Source organism: Drosophila subobscura, chromosome A (genome assembly GCF_008121235.1).
Source record: "Drosophila subobscura isolate 14011-0131.10 chromosome A, UCBerk_Dsub_1.0, whole genome shotgun sequence".
NCBI classification, from domain to species: domain Eukaryota; kingdom Metazoa; phylum Arthropoda; class Insecta; order Diptera; family Drosophilidae; genus Drosophila; species Drosophila subobscura.
Window position 1 is genome coordinate 138,745 of NC_048530.1, and position 8,161 is coordinate 146,905.

An 8,161-nucleotide genomic window follows, 5' to 3' on the forward strand; every position below is an offset into this window, starting at 1 on the left:
CCCCATATAACGAAGACTCTCTATATCTCGCTTGTTCGTCCGATTTTAGAATACGGCTCATGTGTATGGTGCCCTCAGTACAACATACATCAGGACCGTATTGAATCAGTACAGAAAAACTTCTTATTATTTGCCCTACGGGGCCTCAACTGGGATGCAACTGTGAGACTGCCATCCTACCGTAGTAGACTTCTTTTAATAAATCTTCCATCCTTAGTTGGTCGTAGAAAAATGCTTGGTGTAATTTTTATGCACAACTTGATCAAGGGGGATGTAGACAGCCCTGACTTGTTGAGCCGCGTAAACTTTACGATTCCCATTAGACCCACTAAAAACTATATTCCATTGTTCCTTCCAATGTGTAGATCGAATTATGCCTTGCACGAGCCCTTTAGAGTGTTATGCTCGGATTATAATTCTCTCTATCACATTATATCCTCGACTCACTCCCTTCCTCTTCTTAAATCTCTTATACTAGCCTACCTCTCCCGTAGTAAATTTAATTTTTTGACTTCACATAATAATTTTGCTTGCTTAGCTATAGTTGCTCTAGTTTAGTTGTGTTTATTTCTAATTTTCCTCGAATATTAGCCTAACATCTATCTTTCCTGCATGCTCGCGACCGGTTCGGTTAATCGCGCCGCGCGTCATGCGGCAGCGCCCCTCGGTCGGTTGGGCGGGAGGAGGGCTGCGTTCTGCAGGGTTCCGCGCGTAAAAAAAAAAAAATGCCGGACTCATGGTTCCCTGCGCACTATAAGGTGCCGCGGTTTGGTCTGTCGCGACGACGACGCAGACAGTTGCCAGGAGGCACCTGCATGCGTGCCAAAGGATCATCCTGATTGGATGCCTACCGGTATGCCGTACAGTGTCCACCATAGCACTGCAAGTACTTGCTGGAGCCCCCCCGTTTGATCTGGTCGCCAGACACCAGGCAATCAGATTCAAGCTGAAGCGTGGCTACCCGCTGGAGGAGAGTGATTGGCTATACGGCGAAGTTTTGGCAAATCGAAGCTGGAAGCAGAAGATGGCGCGCCTGGACGAATGCATGCTGAGCGAGTGGCAACGCAGATGGGATGACGGTGACTCCCCAGGCCGGGTGACGCACCGCTTCATCCCGAACGTAAGCTTCGCCTACAGCAAGCGAAGGTTTGGCTTCACGCTGCCCGCAGGGTTCCTGCTGACTGGTCATGGATCACTCAATGCATTTCTGCATAAGATAAGCCGGAACGACACGCCTGCATGTCTATGCGGCGCAGAGCGCGAGGATTGGCAGCACATCTTAAGTGTTTGTCCCCTCTATGCGGATTTGCGAGACCTCGATGGACTCTGAATGCAGCTTTCTGATGGCGAATGGACCTTCTCGGAAGTGGTGGCTTCGCAGGGGGAGATGCAGCTTCTGGATAGGTACGCGGGAGAGGCGTTTTCAAGATGACTACAACTGCTGGATCCATCGGCGACAACCGGGCTGAGAGCCCCGGACTCGGTGAGTCCCCTTCAAGGGTACCCTATCCGAGCCAGTCGGGGCTAAAAGGGGAGGATCAACTGAGCCCTTAAGTTCGGTAACACGCTGACAGCTGGGATCGGCGTCTCTCCAGACATCCCTATTCCAAGGGCGATCTTTTCGGCTTCCTTTTTGGTTGCCGAATCCTTAGGCCGGCGTTTCTTGCGGGCGGGAACGCTCGACGTCGAGCTCGCGCCAACGCTAGACAGGCTAACGTCGCTGGCGTCTGCCTCGGTGTCCACGTCCATTTTTGGCGCCCTCTTTTGGCGGTCTCGAGCACTAAGCACAAGCACAGACAAAAGCGGAGACAAGAACCGACCCGAGTTTCGCACCAAAGTTCGAGCGAAAGCTTCGAGCTTCGAACTTCGAACACAAGCACTGGTTGTTTTTTCAACTAAAGCAAATATTAATTTGCTAATATATACGTCAGTTTGGCAACAAATTTGATGAAATTTGGAGTAGCAAATGCGGAACACACACGGTTTATAAACACTTTCCACCAGGGAAAAATACACCTTATCGTACTGAAAACCGACGGCAAGGTGGAACGCTTAAAAACACGTCTGCTTCCAATAGCATTAAATCATTAAAGATTTGACAATATATGCTTACTGATTTTTTACTTGAAAATTTTCGGCTTTCGCCTTGAACTTAGGACCTACTAACTCGTGATCAACCACTGTTCACACGAAACCCTTCTCCACTTCAGTCCTCCAAGGTCTCATTCGATTATTTGCTACTACCACCAAGATCTGTGCCAATGGCAGCTCCACTTCTACGCTTACCATTGTACCTTCCTACTCACTAAAGTTTCAAAATTTATATCACAAGTAATATAAATCATCTACTTTAGCGGTAATGTATAGGTATACAACTTAAGCGCCATCCATTTTAAGGGCTAGTTGCTTCGGCAGGTGAGTTGTTACACACTCCTTAGCGGATTTCGACTTCCATGATCACCGTCCTGCTGTTTTAAGCAACCAACGCCTTTCATGGTTTCTGCATGAGTTGTTAATTTGGGCACCGTAACAATACGTTTGCTTACCAAAAGTGGCCCACTGGGCACATTATATCATAACCTTAAACTTCATATCAAGAAAGTTAAGGTTCTTACCCATTTAAAGTTTGAGAATATTTATTTATTTATTTTTCAATTAACAATTATCTGCTAATAATGGAATAGGAATAATAATAAACTAATTATATATGTACAAAAGAGAGAAAGGAAAGATACAATTTACACATTTTCTAAACTGAGGTAATGATAAATGTTAAATATACTTTTTTAAAGGGATAATTCGGGGGATATTAGATGGTACAAGTAATTATAATTATTGCATAAAACCCGGAAAGGTTCATGCTGGGAGTAGTTAGATCTACATATGGATAATCGGATGGGGCGGAAAGTGCGGGTTGGTCTGGAGGGAACCGAAAAATAGATTCGTCCCAAAAGCGTTTGGGAGTCCACAATCCCAAGAATGAGCTTATGCATGAATACCACCCCATTGCAAATTCTGCGATGGTGTAATGAGGGTAGGTTCAGTAGTTTTAGCCTAGATAGGTATGGTGGAAGGAGTCTGTTATAGTCCCAGTTTAGATGTCTAAGGGCGAATATTAAAAATTGATTTTGAACGGATTCAATAATAATTTGTTGCTCCTTGTATTGTGGACTCCACACACAAGAACAATACTCCAATATCGGGCGAACCAACGAGACGTACAGTGCTTTAGTTATATACGGGTCGTCAAACTCTTTTGACCAACGCTTAAAAAACGCTAGAACTCCCTTAGCTTTGTTAACGGTTGAAGCAACATGGCAATTAAAACATAGCTTGTGATCGAAAAGTCATTTGATGTGGAGATTCGGTCCAGAACATGGTTTCCTGGAGAATAGGAGACAAAGTGTGGTGCACGGCGGTGAAAAGTCATAAGTTTGCACTTAGCATGGTTTAAGAAGAGTAGGTTATTTGAACACCAAATGCTTAATTCATCGAGGTCAAGTTGTAGGCGAGTATGCAAGTACCAGTCGGAAAAGGAAAAACAAATTTTAACGTCATCAGCATACATTAAAGTAACTGAGTGCAAAATAACTTGGGGCAGGTCGTTCACAAACAAATTGAAAAGAAGCGGACCTAAATGACTTCCTTGAGGAACTCCAGAGGTTACTTTCACAACATTCGACAAGACATTGTTAAACAAAACACGCTTTGTGCGATTCGACAGGTACGATGATATCCAGTTTACAAGATTTTTGGGAAAACCTAATAAAGAGAGCTTATGGATTAGCAGGTTATGATTAACAGAATCAAAAGCTTTACTGAAATCTGTAAAAATGACGTCAGTCTGCAAGCCACTTTGAAATCCTCGGTTGATTAGAGACGAGAATTCTAAAAGGTTAGTAGATGTAGATCGATGTCTAAAAAAACCATGTTGCGTCTGGGATATGATGCTAGAACATGCATGTTGCAATTGACGAGTGACAAGGTGCTCGAGCAACTTCGGAATGGCAGATAGTTTAGCAATACCACGATAATTTTCGATATTAGATCTGGACCCTTTCTTGTGAAGAGGAATAAGGTAGGATTCATTCCAGATCATGGGGAGGCGAGAATGCTCCAGGGAAAAATTAAATAAGAAGGTCAAAGGATGAGATAGGGCTTGAGCGCAATATTTTAAAATACAGCTCGGAACTTTATCTGGACCCGCAGAGAAACAGATTGGACTGATGACAACCCAAGTACAACTGTACTTGCATCAAGGAAGGGAAGAAACATGTTATTAACATGATATGATGCTAGAACATGCATGTTGCAATTGACGAGTGACAAGGTGCTCGAGCAACTTCGGAATGGCAGATAGTTTAGCAATACCACGATAATTTTCGATATTAGATCTGGACCCTTTTTGTGAAGAGGAATAAGGTAGGATTCATTCCAGATCATGGGGAGGCGAGAACCTATTCGTTCTCTTTCGTAGTGACCAGACGTGTTTTTGTTTTGCGCTCCGTATTTTCCTCTCTATTTGGATAAACAACCGGGTTTTTTCAAAATAACTCTTCTAATAATTGCCTAATAACTTGCCACTTTTCTTACATAAGCTAATACGCGAGTGCATGCCCTTTATTTGTTTAGAATTGTAATTTAATCGTGTTAAATTGTGCGTCGGTTGGTTGTGTGTTTGTGCTTTTTTTTTTTGTAAGTACGCCCTCACTATTAGCCGCTCTCTCTTGTAGTTGCGCTTCTGCCTTCCATTCTCTTTGCTCAAATAACTGTTCTCCCTCCACTCCTCAATACTTTCTGTGTTAGTTTGCGCGCGCTGAGCTGTCGCTGCGTTTCTTCTTGACTCTACTCTCTGCGCTCATCTGTTTTCGATCCCGTTTTAAGCACTGCTTATTTGCATTTGTCGGCACACTGGTTTCTATGCTATTTGTTTTGAGAAAATTATTTTTTATATATTTCATTTATTTATTTCGTTTTTTTATTTCTATATTTAATATAAATAATAGAAATAATGGAATACGTGGTTGTGTGTTCCGCTAAGGCTTGCAACAGCCGCAGATCACCCACGACCAGCCGAACATCCCATGCTGGCTCTGAGATAATGTAGTGCACGCAAAATGTATTGGGTTTTCAGGCCTCGTGGGTGACGCAATTTCAAAGCGTAATGGTCTGCATTACAGTTGCGAGGCATGTCGGTCTGTCGAGAACGACATGGTCACATTTATGAGGCAGACGCGAAAGGGCTTTAAGGAGCTGACCGTGGGCTTTAAGAAGCAGTACGATCGGCTTCTAGCCATGGAGTCTCAGTTCAGCGGTTTTAAACTGCTGAATGAGTCTCCCCAGGCGCAAAAAGTCACTCCTCGTGATCTGCAAGTGCCTGTCCCTCGATCGCTCGCTGCTGATCAACTGTCTCCGTCCACTCCGATAGTGCAGCAGCTAATTTCGTTTGCCACTTGAAACCGGCAACGACAGCTGCTGGTGATCAAGTTTCGGCTACCGAATCGATCATCTCGGAGAACATGCAGCCAGTTAGCACTGTAGCGTCCGTGTCTGTCGAGTCCGTTCCAAAGCCCATCCCATCTATTTCGATCCCACCAGTTAATAAACGTCCCAGACCACCGGATATTGCCGTCACAGGTATCAGACCTGTGGTGCCAAAACCTCTGGTGGGAGTCCCACCAAAGCGGCAATTCCGCAATTCTCTCGGCTTGCCCCCAGACCTCACATCTAATGATGTAACTTTTTTATACAAAGCAAAATAAAACCGATGGCTTAAAGGTGGAGAAGTTTAATTTCTCTTATGCCAGGGAGATATCCTCTTTCAAGATTAGCGTGTCTCCAACTCATTTCGAGACCATTTGCTCATCCAAATTTTGGCCAGAGCACCTGGTTGTGAAAGAGTCTAAGGCTAAGAAGAAAAATAGGCCCCCCATAACTCTTCCTAGTAGTGAGGCCAGTGCTCCTTCCTCCTCTACTCTTTCCTCTTCTGCTTATTCCTCCAAAACTGCTCTGCCCACCTCTTCCCACTGCAATTCCTCGCAGTCAAAAACTAATTTACCTCGTTGTAGCCTATCAAAATGCTCGCGGCTTACGTAGTAAGCTGAGCACACTTTTTGTATGGATAGTTTCACATTTTCATCCCATGTTATTGTGTTTGCCGAAACCTGGTTAAAGCCGGACATTCTTAGTTCCGAAGTTTTGGCAGATAGGTACACAATTTATAGGAATGATCGTTCGTCTCGGCGTGGAGGAGGCGTTCTGATTGCAGTAAACTCTTACTTCACGTCGGAACTTTTCATAGTCCAGGTTTCACAAGACTTGGAATTCCTCTGTGTTAGACTGATTCTTCCCGGCCAGTCTATTTATGTCACTTGCTCGTATATTCCACCGACTTCGGATGTATTAATATACGAGCAGCACTTGTCCGCCTTAAAAACTGTATCTTCCTCGCTATCTGACAAAGACCATTTAATAGTTCTTGGGGATTTCAACCTGCCAGGTACTGTTTGGTCTTCGGTTAACGAGTCAAATAACCTTGGTGCCCATGTCACGACATGATTTTATTGATGGCTTATTAGACCTATCCCTGTCTCAAGTCAACCATGTGAAAAACTCCTTGGGTCGATTGTTTGATCTGTGCTTTGTCTCGGATCCGACCTTATCGTTGTTAACACGAGCACTCCCGCTCACTATTCCTGAAGACTGCTATCATCCTACTTTCGAAGTGTCGGTAGATATTGGACCTACTGTATCGGATCGTGCGGGTAGGCTATCTGAACGCGTCCGCTGCTTTCGTAAAGCCGAGTTTACGAAGCTCAATAACTTAATTAGGGATTTTGATTGGTCCGCTCTGTACTCGTGCACTGACGTCATTGAAGGCACAAACATTTTTTACAATGTACTTGACGCAATTTTTTGACACGTGTGTCCCACTCTCATGTCCGACTAGATCTGCGAAACCTCCTTGGTTCACCAAAGAGTTATCCAGTCTAAAGAACCTAAAATCAAGACTATTTAAAAAATCTCAAGAAGATGGTTCTCCCTCTTCTCTTTCTAATTACTTAATAGCTCGCTCAAATTTCACTGTTCTTAATGCTCAATGCTATAGGAACTACCTACTTCGATGCAGGATACGTTTTCACAGGACCCTAAACAGTTCTACAGCTTTGTAAACAAGAAGCGTAGAATGTCCGCACATCCATCCATGCTATCATTTTTGAATATTCCGGCAAACAATGATCAGGCAATCGCCGATCTTTTGCACAATTTTTCCAAACCACCTATTCCCAGGAAAGCTACCCAGGCACTATGTATCCATATAGTTTACCAAGGTCGAATGGCATTTTCTGCCCTATGTTAAATGAAGGCTCCTTACTTCATGAACTTAAATTAGTTAAGCCGGTATTTTCACCGGGCCCTGACGGAGTTCCCGGCTGTGTACTCTGTACTGTGCCGAGTCTCTGTGCGGAACTTTGCTTAAATTATTCAATCTTTCCATCCATTCTTCTAGCTTTCCCCCCCCATCTGGAAGGAATCCTTTCATGACTGGATTGCGGATCCAGTAAAGATGTATAATTCCTCTCCATAAGAAAGGTAGCAAGTCTGACGCCAAAACTATAGAGGCATATCTAAGTTATCCGCTATTCCTAAAATGTTCGAGAAAATTTTAACTCCGCACTTGCAACATCTTTGCAAATCACCAGGTTCTCCAGCTCAGCACGGATTTATACGGCGACGATCAACAACCACTAATCTTTTTAGAGTTCACCTCCTTTGTCATTAAAGGATTCCAAGGTAACTTGCAGACGGATGTTATTTACACTGACTTCAGTAAGGCATTCGATTCTGTAAACCACTCTCCTTGCACAAAAAGCTCGACTTGGCGCTGTCCACCACCTTCCTGAGCTCGGGTCTTTCAAAACTCCTTACTGAAGGCGTGCGAATGATCGCACCTCCACTTAGGCTTCAGTTCGCGAACTTCGTGCACTCTGACTCCAAGTTTGGGCACCACGTCCTTCTTGACACGCTCGACCAACTGCTTCCCAGTCTCCTCCGGGTTCCTGCTCATTGATAAGAGCCGACCAGGTTTCGCGGGGCTTGGCAATCGGCGGGACAGCAGCGCTCGGTGCCGGCAGGCCTGGGAAGGCTGCCACATACGCAG